The 14988-nt window shown below is 33.1% G+C and overlaps 1 pseudogene; it reads left to right on the top strand.

Moving 5' to 3' along the window:
• The first annotated feature begins 1177 nt into the window (after nucleotides 1–1177).
• Nucleotides 1178–5932, top strand: LOC120165277 (annotated as a pseudogene).
• Nucleotides 5933–14988: the final 9056 nt, after the last annotated feature.

Below are 14988 nucleotides of genomic sequence, written 5' to 3'. Positions count from 1 at the left end.
AGGAGAAATTCGGAACCAATAATGAAAGGTGCAAATCACCATCCGCGCCTTACTGGCGCATGTCATACCTTATTCGAGCTGGTGCCACGTAAGGGAAAGTCGCGGGTCATCATCTGCGTCTTGTCAGAAAGGGTGCTAGATCGGTAAAATTTTTCAAAACAATGCCTGATAGGTAATTAATTCATGTCAGGGTGATTTTTGAGTAAAAAGGCCAAGTTTTATTCCTATAAAATTATTAAAATTTAGAAGATTATAGTTAGTTAGGATACAATAGAGAATAACCCACATAAATTAGATAAAAATAATATTATTGAATAACTCATGTGACTTAGTGATAAAAGAAAATATTGTTTTCTGTAAAGATTCTAAGTTTAAGCTGTTGTATTTGTAAAGTATGTGCGTGTTGTCTATATGTTAAGAAAGTTATGAATATAAATAGTAAAGAGTAAAATAATATATAAATAAAAAATATTTTTTTCACTCAAATTTAGAAGTAGAACTATAAATACTCGACTCGAAAAACTAACGAGCTACTCGAAAAAATAATATATTAAAATTTTATTTAAAAAAATTAAAGTATTAATAATATTAATATTTATGTGTTGATTTTTTTAAAAATACAACATAAATATACTTATGATTCAGATTCGAGTTCAAATTTGAGCTTTAACCGAGTTAAGTTTAAGAATTTTTTATTTTGAGTTTTTTTTGAATTTTTTCAATATTCAATTCATGATTTCAAATTTAAGCCGAATTTAAAAATTTAAGGCTCGCGAGATTTTGAGCTGAGTTGATATTTATTTCAGAGTTTTTGAGTTGACTCGAGTTCAATAATATTTGAACTCGACTATAACTCGTTTACAGTTTTATTTGGATGATTTTGGTTAGGTCCGGCAGGATAGAGAATAAACAACTTAAAATAGATGGAGTATATGCAGAAGATTTGAAAAATATTATTGTAATTTTCCCGATGGACCTAGGATCCCGGTCCGTTAGAAGTTGGTGAAAGAAACACGACGCTAAATCTATATATATATATTTTTTTGACATGACTAAATCTATATTTCTTTTAAGAAAGTGCAGGAAGTGCAGGCTGTCACTGCCCTGCCCCCTGCCCTAAAACCTGCCCTTTGAATTTTTGTACATTAAATAAAAGGCTGTGTGCACTTGGGCATTTTTGTACACATATAGCTGCACTGCGTTTTTCATTTGTAGGAGCTACTCAAAAGCCCATATCTCCTCTCATTTCCCTCAAATTTGATATTGCTTTCCAAGTTCAAAAGGTGCATTTGATATGTTTCCGCCATTCTCTGGCAGAGAGAATCTGTTTCTTAATGGAATCTTGATTAACTTTGTTAATGATTTGTTCTTTTTTTGAATTAGATTTGTAGCGACGAGTGAGAAAACAGAGAAGAATGTCGAAGGCTGGTGCATTTGATCTGGCTTCCGGTGTTGGTGGCAAGATCGATAAAAGTGAAGTCCTTTCTGCTGTTGAAAAGTATTCTTCTCGTTTTTTTTGTCTTTAGAAGGCTGCTTTATTTTTCTTTACGTTTATGCTTCCTCTTTCCTAGATCCCTTCCCTTTTAGTTTTTGTGCCTTTTTTTTAAAAATAATTTTAATTGCAACAAACGTCTTCAATGTATTTAATGGAGTCTCAAGTTATCACTATCGTCATTAAGTTAGCCATTTCTTTAAAAAAATCGTTAGATGTTAGTAAGTAACAGAATGATATTGATGGCTTGAATCTCGATTAAATGTTTTGAAATTCAAGATCGTTTTAGAATTGGGCCCACATGTGTGTATTCTATGGTTAATGTTCGTTATTAGAATGAAAGAGAAATTCACTTAAACTGGATTAATGTGCCTCTTAAGTAAAATGCTTAATTCTCACTTTGTGGATTAAGAAATTTTGCTTGATTTAATCTTTCTCCCTCGTTAGGCATGGTTTTTGTCTGCTGTCTATTTAGTCTAGATTATTAACAGATCCTCGCTCTCTCTCTCTTAGATGATGCTAGTTTGCACAGATCAAGCTCATTTATTATGTCTATAATGGGTTTCATCTCCCATCTCTCAAGTACAAGATCTTTAATTTTGGGTCCCCTGAAAAATTCCGCTAGTTTTCAGTCACGTCCAGTTGTTACTCTGTTTTACTCACAAGTGGCTAAACGGTCATATTTGTAAATTTATACAACTGTATGGAACATTGACCGGGTCATGACTTCTAAATGTTTTTTTCTTCTTCATTATTTGGGTACCGCTGAAACATTTAAAAAGTGACGGATTTGGTTGAAAGAAGCAAGATGTGGCTTAAAATTATTGTTTTATATAATCTGTGAATTAAATATAACTGTGTCCAACTTCAACTGGATTTGACTGTTAGCTGATTTACTATTTGTTTCTTTTATCATGGAGCATTAAATATGTCTAACTTCAATTGCACTTGATTTCTATCTGATTTACTATTTGTTTCTTTTATCATGGAGCATTAACTATGTCTAGCTTCAATTGAACTTGACTGCTAGCTGATTTACTATTTGTTTCTTTTATTGTGGAGCATGCTGACGGATCATATCTTTATTGTATTCTTTGGGAATTCTATTCCCTTTTTCCCTCTAATCGATTAAAAAGTTGTTTGTTATATTACACACCAACTCTGAAATTAACCTAAACATTGATCTTGATGTGGATTGCTGCTGCATGAATTCTTTTCCTCCATTTCTTAAGTTAATGGTGGATGTTTATCAGCTATATCCTCTCTTTTTTACAAGGAGGTGGGGGCTTCAACTTGGCTAATATAAAAATTATGGGGATTTGTTAAATTCTAATGCTGGTTATGAAGTTATTCGGTTGATTTTGCATATCTTGGGATTGCTGGACATATGAAGTTAGATTTCACAATAAAAAGTTATACTAAAAATTAATTAGCTGCATCATCAGACGAACTTTGGAGTGGTATCGGAATATTGGAATAGGAAAAAGAGGTGCAGACTTGGGATTTTGTTGTTAGCATCCCTTTGAGTTTCCATGGTGATTGTCGTATATATGAAGAAAAATAATTCGGCAGAGCTATTGATTATTGTTGCTTAAAACTCATACTGTGTATCCTTGTATACATGCGTGATCGCTTGAATACTTTCTTTTATTCTTTAGAATTTTGTAAGTGTTTCTGAAATGACATAATATTATGTTAATGATTCAGGTACGAGAAATATCATGTCTTTTATGGTGGTGAAGAGGAAGAGAGAAAGGCCAACTACACCGACATGGTTAGAATAGCTTCTTTTTCTAATCTTGCAATCAATGACCCTTCCAACCTGCTGCCCGATCCTTTAATTTAGCTCATTTTCAACTTCTGCAAATAGTTGTGATTTAGGTGTTTGGATATTTGCTTTATTGTTTTGGTTGACTGTATACTTACACTGGCAGATCTAGTTGTCAATTTCTTCAAGCTAGATGATGATCAGATATACCTGTCATTTTGTCTTAAACTAATGAATAACTTATTCTCCCTCACATCTTTACTGGACTGATAAGGTTAAATTAAGACTTGGTTGCATGTGCAAAAACTCATACGATATTATGAATTCAGGTTAACAAATACTATGATCTGGTTACCAGCTTTTATGAGTTTGGATGGGGTGAATCTTTCCATTTTGCTGCCAGGTATCCATTCATTCACTTCTATATTGTGTCTGCAAGGTAGATAGTGCAGTTGCTTTTTCTAGTCACTGCTGATCATTATCATTGTTTCTGCAGATGGAACGGGGAGTCTCTCAAAGAAAGCATAAAGAGGCATGAACATTTTCTTGCTTTACAACTTGGCTTGAAGCCTGGACAAAAGGTTTTTCCACTTCATTAGAGCATGAAGCAATTGCATTCTGAGTTTTCTGTTAGTTTTTTACTTAAGCTTTTACTTTTCTTTTAGGTGTTGGATGTTGGATGTGGAATTGGTGGACCACTTAGAGAAATTGCTCGATTCAGGTACATAGCAGTTTGTTTTCAATGCTTATTTTCTTTATTTCTTCTTCCTTTTCTGTTTTTCCCTCGTTTATTGTATCTGTTGTGTACCTTTATTGCTGATTAGGCTAGTTTTCATTGTTATATTTGTGTACGTGTATGGATGAGCATAGAGACTTGAGTCATCTTATCTCAGTTTTTGTTCATTGAGCCTGTGCTTTTCTATATATAGGAACATAATTGTATTCTTTTGGTTGATTAAATAAGTAGATTCAAATTAGAGGGAAAATGTTGCAATTATCTTGTAAGGTAAGCTAACTCATTGCTGTTGTTGAACCATTGCTCTGTACCATCGGATAGTACTGTAGTTGTGGCAATATATTTTGTGAATAAATTATGGGAAGTTATAGCCTTATTTAAAAAATATCTTGAAGAACTGTAATATTTTTTTTGTGGTGATTGCTGCAGTTCCACATTCGTCACTGGGTTAAACAATAATGAATATCAAATAACAAGAGGGAAGGTGAATATCTCTTCATTCTCAAACAGATATGTTAATTCATATGCAGCAGATGGTATTTTTATCTTGCTGTTCTTTTTTTTTCTAAACACTCTTGTTTTTGGTTGTAAGCTTATTGATCTTTGGATCTATTATTCGCCACTTTGGATTGTTTAAAATGGGCAATATTTTAAGAATTTCTCAAGTTCTCCTTTTAAGTAGTGACGATCGTGGTTATATAGTTTTTGGCTCAACTACCATAAAATTTTCTTCTTCTTTTAATTAAAAATGTGATCTTTTACAGGAATTAAACCGCATTGCTGGAGTGGAGAAGACTTGTGACTTTATGAAGGTTTATAATTTTCTGTGTCAAGTTGTTTTGTTGTTTTTTCACTCGAGTTTACATTATGTTGTTAATATTGGTATGACTGATTTTCTTATGGTTATTGTCTAATGCAGGCTGACTTTATGAAGATGCCGTTCCCTGACAACACCTTTGATGCAGTTTATGCAATTGAAGCTACCTGCCATGCTCCGGATGCAGTATGTCAATTTCAATTTCCCATCACAACCAAGATCCTTGTTTTGATTTGATTGTTTTCTTGTTACACCACCTCATCAATTTGCTGTTGTGACATAGTACGGATGCTACAAGGAGATTTACAGAGTACTAAAGCCAGGTCAGTGTTTTGCTGCATACGAATGGTGCATGACAGATGCTTTTGATCCAAATAACGCAGTTTAGCTTAAATGGAAGTTTTATTTATATAGGCCGAAATCGAGATTGGTGATGGTCTACCCGACATCAGGTTGACTAGAAAGTGCTTTTTTTTATCGAATTCTAGGTAATTTGGGAGAAAGATCTTGCTATTGATTCCCCTGTCCCATGGTATTTGCCGTTAGACAAAAACCATTTCTCATTGAGTAGCTTCCGTCTAACAGCTCTTGGACGCTTTTTCACTAGAAATATGGTAAAAGCTTCCCAGCATCGTACCTTTCCATTCTCATGATACTCTTTATGAACTATGAACTCATAACTAAGAATCTTAAGATCCTACCGGTTATCGTATTGGTCTGCCTGTAGGTCAAGGCTCTGGAATTTGTAGGATTTGCTCCCAAGGGAAGTCAAAGGGTTCAAGATTTTCTAGAAAAAGCTGCAGAAGGGCTTGTCGAAGGTGGCAGGTGAGTTACATCTGCATGGTAAGTTTTGAGAATATGTTTCTAGTTTGCTGATGGTTATTCGTTTCGATTTCAGGAAAGAGATATTTACGCCTATGTATTTCTTTTTGGCCCGTAAACCGCTTTCGGACAGCAGTGATTCGACAATGTAGGGTATGAAAACTGAATGGATCTATCCAAATTGAACTTGATTTTGGCTATTTGGTTCATTATTCGTAATAGTTTTAGAGATTTCGTGTTTACTTCGATTTCTGCCGTTTGAATTAGTTGAAACGTAAATTGTTGTATTTTTAATCTTTCTTAGATGCTTTATTTTGTTGAATATTTTCTGGATGATCAATGCTCATTTGAATTATTAAAAAATAGAAATTCAAAATATACTTTTAACTTGATAATGGTAGAAATAAAATTGACCAAAAATATATCTTTTGGTGTAAAGAATATGGTACAGGTAACATGAATATTTTGGCCTTCGTGGTCATGCACCTGCACCGGTAACACAGCACTCTGTAAAATCACATGGCTAACCATGTTCAATCTGTTTTATTGCTTTGATAAAGTTTTTATTTTGTTTCCTTTGCAAACAATTTTAATTTATTTTATTGTCACGTTTATAATTGGTTAATATATATAGTAAATTAGTATTTGTATTCAATTAATACAGAACATGTCTACCTAAGGTAGTTCTTTTCCTTGACTTATAGCCCTTGTCTCCTTGGGGATGGACACGGGACAAGGCATGCCAGTTTTTTGGCCGTCCCGACTCGAAAACATATTTTCTTATATCCGGTCTCGTCTTTTCCCCCCCGATGAATTTTAGTTTTTTTTCGTTTTGATCCCTCTTCGATTTTTAGACTAAAATTCGACTTTGATCCAACTTGATCCGAATATATTAATATTTTAAAATGGTAAAATAATATATTTTACAATTTTATATTTATAATTATTTATTATATTTTAAATTGTTAAAATAATATATTTTATAATAATTTTTATATTTTTAATAATTTAAGAGCGTATTTTAATAATATAAAATTAAATTCATAAAATATTAAATGTATTATATACAAAAAAATTTAAATTAAATAGGTCGTGTTAGGTTGGAAATTTTTCATTTTAAACTTGGCCCCGTCTCACCTCGAACTTATGTACTACATAACTCGCATCGCTTCGTGTTCTGAAATTTTCAAAAAAATTCGTTCTTATAAAATCAAATCGGATTGAAACCCGTCGGATTCGAGTATTTTAACCATCCTATGTCTCGTTCATTGGTCTCTAGTCATCGTTATAACTTAAGGTCTGTTTTGGATAATAAAATTGTGATTTTGAAACTTGTTATGACTTGTCGATGTCTATGAAAAGCGAACCTCTTAGGGATAGTAGTGGATATGTTTGGATTTTTGGCTCACTCGAATTCGATTTGAAAATTGAAGTTCTCCATTTGTATATGTCTTTATTCGAAATTTGATTTGATATTTTAGGATAAAACCCACATCCAACTTCATCTTAAATCTGACTTGATATTTTAGGTTAAAATTTACATCTGACTCCATTTGTCCTAAATATATAAAAAATATTTTTATTAGATAAAATAAGGATCTGATTAAAAAATGAAATTAAAAGGAGTATTATTATTATTATCCATAAATATATAAAAAATAATTATAATATTATGTCATGTCAGATCTTTTTTCAACTCGACTCAATCACACCCTAAAAATCACCCAACTTGAATGGATTCAGTTTGAAGCTCAATTTTCAAAATAAAAAATAGATCTAATTTGTAACCCCCTCAGACCGATGCGAGTAACTCGATCTGATCTGGAGTGTCACATTAGGGCCATCGGAGCGACCCACTGTAAAAATAGCGGAAAATTTAAAACTTTTATTAAAACATGTAACTTATAAAATGATTTATCAGTATACAGAAATAAAACAGATTTTCAGACTCGTATATAAAACAAAATACAATTACATTCCCCCTAATCACATGTACCATTCTCTGCAACCAACACCGGAAGAACTCCCTAACTGAAGTCGATAGCTGCACTGGTATAATTCTTTTAACCTGCAATGTTGAGTAATAGAGTGAGCTTCGGAAAGCTCAGTAATACAGAACTACCAAATGATGCTGAAGAACGTACATATACATATAAACATATATTTCCTTATCAGTTCAGATATCTACAAATCTTTGTGTTGAGCAGAGATCATACAGATATTTCAGGTAGTAACAAATAGCAAGCGTTTAGTTCAGGGAAATATTTTGGATGTCTAGGTTCAGGAGATCAGAATAGGTTATCTAGTGTGTTCCCATAAAACCAGTAAAAAGATACATATCTTTTTAAAACATATATATATACACCCACATCCTTTCACAATCTGTTTGTGTAGGTTCCCTAGAACCATACACCCAACCCACACAACCTGTAAGGCCCTAAGCACAAAGCCGAGGAACCTGCATAAATACTTTCTTCAACAATACCCCTCAATTAAAACATTTTCCTGTCAATAAACGGAGATATCAGAAATCAAAACAGAATTCAGAACAAAATCCATATAAAAAATCAGAACAGAATTCAGATCAGAAATTAGAACAGAATTCAGATCAGAAATCAGAATAGAATTCAAATCGGAGATCAGATAAACCATTTATGTAATTAGGGAACATACTAGTTTATGGATATTATTTAGAGGTACAAGATAATCTTAACAGGCAGAGACACGTGTATTTTCAGTATACCGATAGAATTTCAGAATTTAGAATCACTATTGGAAGAGTTCAATAACTGACAGAATCATCAGTTATTCAGAATATTATTTATCAGGATCATCTTATTTGAACAATTTTCGGAAGCTCTACGAAATCTGAAGGGTATTCAAAATCTTTACAATCTATGGTGATTAATCCGGTTATCGAACAACTCCAGATGAATAGCTTCCAGAACCAATACTATCAACTTGTCAATTCATTAACCTTCCAGGGTATTCACTCTTTAATACCAAATATTCTTATCCATAGATCATCTTCTGAGTCATAACTGAACAAATCTTAATGAGGCGAACAAATATTCTAATGGTCTTTATTTTATTTCCATGTTTCAACTATACTAGGAAATGCCGATGTACTTGATTTATGGTTCATAATCCATAGGGATGATACATCACATAAGTTCATCCGAGTTTCCAAACTTGTTCCAATCTCTTACTTAAACCTCAGTCCTTGAGGTTACTTAGTTCATTTAACAGTCAAGTCTTTTACAGTTACTTCGGGGTTTTCCATAGTAATTCAAACGTTTCTGAATTTCAAATACATATTGTACTTCCGTTTAGTTCAATTTGGTAATCGTAGTTGATTTGTCTAATGAATATCCACTTCTTAATATTGAATGCGATCTAGAGTTTAGTTGAGCTGAATACTTCCAAAATTATCATCAAGCCACACTTGAGAATACAGACATGCATTCAAGTGACATCTATGTCATTCAGGTATTGATATAACACTAGTATTGGTTGCTCGGCTTAATATGTGGTCCATAACTTTTAAGAGCAGTACCTCATCCATGTTTATTTGGATTCCTTAATTAATCCAACACCTATACTTAGTTTAGGTCATAAGGGTATTTTGGTCATTCTGGTGCTCAGTTTCATTCCATTCTTTTTAGAGCTCGAGGATATCCAATCATTCCTGAGCTTGGTGATATTCTTGAGTCATTTCCATTACAGGGGTATTTTGGTCATTTTATAGATCTATGGTATTTCAATCTTTTCATTCCATCCGGTCTTATTATTTAATTTAATCTTATCATTTACTTCAGTCCTTTCAAATAATTCTGACAAAAGAGCACCATTGATAAATCATTTTTCAGGTATTTACTTATAACTCGAATATTTTCGGGTTAAGTGCCTTCTCAAATTTTATAAACGGAATATCAGGAATTTTCCTGCACTAAGTCAAGATCTTAACAATCAAATATGTACTTAATCGAGGTAAGTATGAATCCTCAAAGTACTTTCTCATTGAGGGTTAACTCGGACTAATTTACCTCTCAAGGGCATTTTCGTAATTTCTTAATCAGATAATTTCAGTATTAACTCTTAACAAAAATAATATAATATATAGATACTATGATTAATTGCTTTCTTGAACATTCTCTGATCTTGAAATGATTCCCTTAATAGAATTATAATATCTTGCACAAACCCTTTTGGGGTTAAAACTGATTATCCAATTTTTCTAAGCAAACTAGCATTTCTTTTACACATCTGTAGTTTTATCAGATCAATAAATCTTTTCAGAGTTATTAATCAACTTCTAGGGACGATTCTTATCATTTTACAACATAGGGGTATTTTCATAATTTTACCTAATTGAAATATTCTCATAATTTATCATCCAGATATCTTTAATGAGATAAATTATAATCTACATATCCATGGTTGATTCCTTTATCACTTAATTCCAGAACTTGAAATTTAATTCCAACTGTCCTCTAATTCTTATAAGTCATCTGAGCCATATTCAGTTACCAACTTTCTATGCATTCATATCGAGTGTAGAACTTCATTAATTACACATATGAGACCAAACATTTCCATTCATGTATTTACCAATACCAACATGTTCTATAAAGCATAAAGAGGAAGTAATATATTACCTCGATTTTTGTGACATACTGATCAACCATTAAATTCCATTCAAACACCCTTGATCTTGAAATCATCTTCCAATAATTCCTCAGATACATAACAATAAACATTTCATCAAAAAGGGCTTAATTCCAAAAAATGAATCAAATCAGGTGATTAATCAGTGAAAACCCACTTATCGGGTTCGAATTTGGTGAAACGGACTCCAAAAGAGGATTCAGGACGTCAAAAAACGTCAGAATAAGTATACTCGGTCAAAGTCAAAGGTCGTTCAACGCCCGGTCAACGCCGGTCAAAGTTCTGGTCAATAGTGGTCAACGCCGGTCAACGATCAACGCATGTCAACGGTCAACAATCGATTGTTTTACACAAATATCACCCTAACAGAAATTAATTACAAAATTATCCATCTTCTATAAATATTTACAAAACTAACACTCGAATTTTACATAAATATCACCCTAACAGAAATTAATTACAAAATTTACACCCCCTACACGCAGTGGCGGCGTGTGAACAGTGATACGGTATCAGAAAATTCCCGAAAAAATTCCTAAAAATTATTTTAAGGCATTTTGAGACACTTACCGAGCTCTGTTCACAATTTTGAACGGCGGAGAGTTCGATTCTGAAACATCGAAAACTTTGATTTTCTCACCCCTCTACGTGCCGGTGACGACGAAGAAACGGAGAACACCGGTGGACTCAGAACGATGCAAGGAATACAATGGTGCAGGAGGTGTCGAAAACGGATGACCAGATCATCGTGAATCGACGAAAAACCAACTAAAATCGAGTTAAAACCGATGATACTTCCAACTGAAATTAACGACGAACGACGACGATTCATAACAAAAGGTTTGAGGGGTTTTGTTCTTCGGTCGATAACGAACATGATGGTGGTTTCGGTTCGTCGATCGGAGGTCGGACGGAGAGTAGATCGGAGTTGAGAGGAGGGTTGAAGGGGGAGAAAAACTGAATTTTTTCTAGAAAAACATACGGGAATGGGGGTTTATATTTTTTCCTAAAGAAAAATGGGTAAACTATGAGTTTAACCACTAAATTTTCTGTACTTTATAAAACGGTCTGCCAACTTTACGATTTTACAATTTAATCCTCAATTTCTTCCAAAATTTCAATTAAATTCACCACTTTATAATTCTAAAATTTAGCCCCTAAATTGGGGTGTTACATAATTGAATCGAGTTGGATCGAAATCCCTCAAATCCAAGTGAATTAACTATCCCTACCCTTACCATTTTTGCTCATCTTCTATGGTATGAAAGCATCAATGACCTGACCATGATACTGGAATTCTATCCATAAGCCCTTCCAATGCATTCTAAGTAGAAGATTGTTCACATAAAGAGTCCCCACCTAGCTCCTCCTCCCCTCACTGAATTTTCTAGTGGAGACTTCATGTTCGAACCATATTTTGATATCATTTATATATAACTCTCTGATCATTTTAGAATTTTAATTTTGACTTCTAAAACTTCAAAATTTGTAGATATACCCCTTTCAAAAATTAAAATTTTGACCCTTAGTTTTCCAATTTAGTCCCCACTCTGATTTTATTTGAATTAACCTCCATTTTCAGAAATTAAGAATCAAAAAGACTTGTCTAACTCAATTAAAAACTTAACCTAATATTTGGAGTGTGATAAATTTATTTTTCTCTTTCATCTTAAGAACTTTTTCTCTCTTAATAATATGTATTTAATATTAATCACTTCGCATTGAACATAACTCATCTATATTATCGGTCAAATGATTTTTCTCTCTTTAGCCCCTTTAATATTTCTCATTATTTGAATCTATCAAATAGCCTCAGTGATTAAAAATAATGTTCTACCTAGAAGTCGTATGTTCAAATAGTTGTGTCTGTGAGTGTTTATACATTATTAATAACTATGAAATATTCTAAACATATTTTTTTTATAATCATCTTAAACTACTAAAAAAACATTTTGTCACCATTTGCAACATTAAACCATGAAACTTTCATTTCTTTTTTTCTTTCTCGGAATAAAGTAATCTCTTGTAGCCATTGGAACTGTCGGAACCGTCCTTCGGTTGGGCCCGGATTTGGGCTTCGACTTAGGAAAATGGATTAAGAAAATTGTAGTTTAAATCAAAAGGTAAAATAACGAGTCAAATTACTTACCATTGATTGATTTGAAAGTGAACCCTTAAGAAATCAAGAAGTGTGTTAATTAGAAGGCAATAAAAACAAACAAAATACAAAATAAATGAAATAATGAAGATAAAACAAAAGAGTTAGAAAGATAAAGGAAAAAAACATAAAGATAACATGTACATAAAACAAACAAAATAGAAAAAAAAGAAAAAAGTAAATAAAATAAATAAAATAAAATAAGCAAAATGAAAAGAATAAAAAAATGAAGCCAGGAAAAAGGGAAAAACTGAAATAAAACATCGAAATTCGTAATAAAAGAGTATGTACATAGTAAATAAAAGCAATAAGTAAATAAAAAGATGAATAAATAAAATATACAAAATAAAAAATAATACATGTATATATATATAAATGATATAAAAGAAATATATGATAGAGTAAAATAATAAAAAATTTAGTAATATAAATAAATAAGTAAACAGAAAAAAATGTATAAAATAAATAATTAAATAAAATGAATATAATTATGTATATAATAATGGATTAAATCGAATAAAAGCAAAGTTTGGTGGCTAATTAAAGAGAATTTGGGTTGCAATTAGAAATTAAGATCAAAATAAGATGATTGAAACGACGAGGGACCAAAAATGGGATTACGCCTTTAATTTCCAAAAACACGTGGGTTTGAGAGTGGCCGGGTCGGGTCATTGAAACCGATGGACTTAATATTTAAGCCACTTTATTTTTTTATTTCTCATTTTCCTTCCTCTCCCTCCCCCTTTGTTTAAAAATGCTCTCGCCTGTTCTTCATTTCTGAAGAACAGACCCCACTAATTAAAGAGAATTTGGGTTGCAATTAGAAATTAAGATCAAAATAAGATGATTGAAACGACGAGGGACCAAAAATGGGATTACGCCTTTAATTTCCAAAAACACGTGGGTTTGAGAGTGGCCGGGTCGGGTCATTGAAACCGATGGACTTAATATTTAAGCCACTTTATTTTTTTATTTCTCATTTTCCTTCCTCTCCCTCCCCCTTTGTTTAAAAATGCTCTCGCCTGTTCTTCATTTCTGAAGAACAGACCCCAAAATCCAGATTTCGACCACCATGGCCACCCTACGCCGCCTCGTCGCTGTCGTTGATCGGCGACGACCGTCGTTCATCGACGGTGAAACACAAAAAAGATATAATTTTTAAAAAGCTCTTTTTCTCCTTTACTCAAAAACAAAGTTAGTTTCTTCAAAAATGCCTCGGAAATTTGTAGATCTCAGGAAAAAAAAAGTTTCGAAAATATGGGTCTCACTCTATTCATCGGCCAAAATTTTTGTTTTTTTGAGCAAAACCAACAAGGCAACCACGCATGCACAGAAGAATCAGTCATACTAAAGGTAAAAAGGTATTACCTTTCTTTATTTCTTTATTTTCGAACGCGTAGAAGCCTTAGATCTTGCGTATTTTGAGTATTTCACGTGTAATCTCTGGTAAAAATAGTGTGTAAAATCGTGATAGTGTGTTACATCTATTTATAATGGAAACACAAGCCTATTTTTAGAGTTATAATCCGAGTAAAACTCGGTTCTGTTGTTGAAGTCCTAAACTAATACGTCGCTTTGCTTGTTGTTAACAATTGGCTTCGTGTGATTTCCTTGCGTCGGAGAACTCAGGCTGTTGGAGAGGCGTGCACAATGGGGACTGCATGGCGAGGAGTCCTCGGCTGGGATGGGTTTCCCTCATTGCGGCGCTAGATGGCAATCTCGCTAGGGTTCTAGAAACCCTAGCTTCAGTGGGTTGCGTGTGTTGGGTCTGCTGGCTTGTACTTGGGCCACCTGTTGTTGGGCTACAACGTTTATTTATTCCTGGGCCCTGTAGAAACAAAAAATGAATGTAAATATTATTATATAATATAATTTGCAATTATAGTAACATCAGTTGGTCAAGATTTGGTGTCTTCAGGAACTAGAGACATTAGAATTATCCTTAAAATATCAAAGTAATTTGGATACAAAAACCCAAGTAAATATCTTTTGTAGATATGTTGGAGCAATGAAGAAAAATACAAGGATATTTGAATGCTCTAGTCATATAAAAGAAAGATGGATATTCCTCTAAACTTTATTTATTTTAGTTGCCTTCCCGTTTTAAAGGCTTCGTCCTAATTAATTCCGGATCAACCTGCTTCGTACATCGAACTTTAGTGGGTGAGCCTCCAACAAAAATTTTCTGCATACACAATGTCTCAAACTCAAAACCTATTTAAGCGATATTATGTTGAACCAACCCGTTAGTTAAGTTGGAGTCGGTTAAACTCAAGTTTTTTGATTATGCTATGTGGGTACCATGAATTCAAAGTGGATGATTAAATCCTCCCATGGTGTTCCACTGAAGTCGGTATTCAGTGTAGCCATAACCATTAGCCACGAGAGTTAAGAATGGGAGAGGGAGTTTGCTGGTGGGAGTAAACAAAAGTGGTTGTCTTAAAAGCAGGTGGGGAGATGGTTATAAAACATCCATTTGTTTTCGTTAATGGCTTCTTCCGCCGGAAAAAGAAACTTCTGGAAACAT

This window comes from Hibiscus syriacus, unplaced genomic scaffold, assembly GCF_006381635.1.
Source record: "Hibiscus syriacus cultivar Baekdansim isolate YM2019G1 unplaced genomic scaffold, ASM638163v2 tig00111582_pilon, whole genome shotgun sequence".
In the NCBI taxonomy this organism is placed as follows: Eukaryota; Viridiplantae; Streptophyta; class Magnoliopsida; order Malvales; family Malvaceae; genus Hibiscus; species Hibiscus syriacus.
Note: the sequence above shows the minus strand (reverse complement) of the source record. Positions and strands in the feature narration are given on the sequence as shown.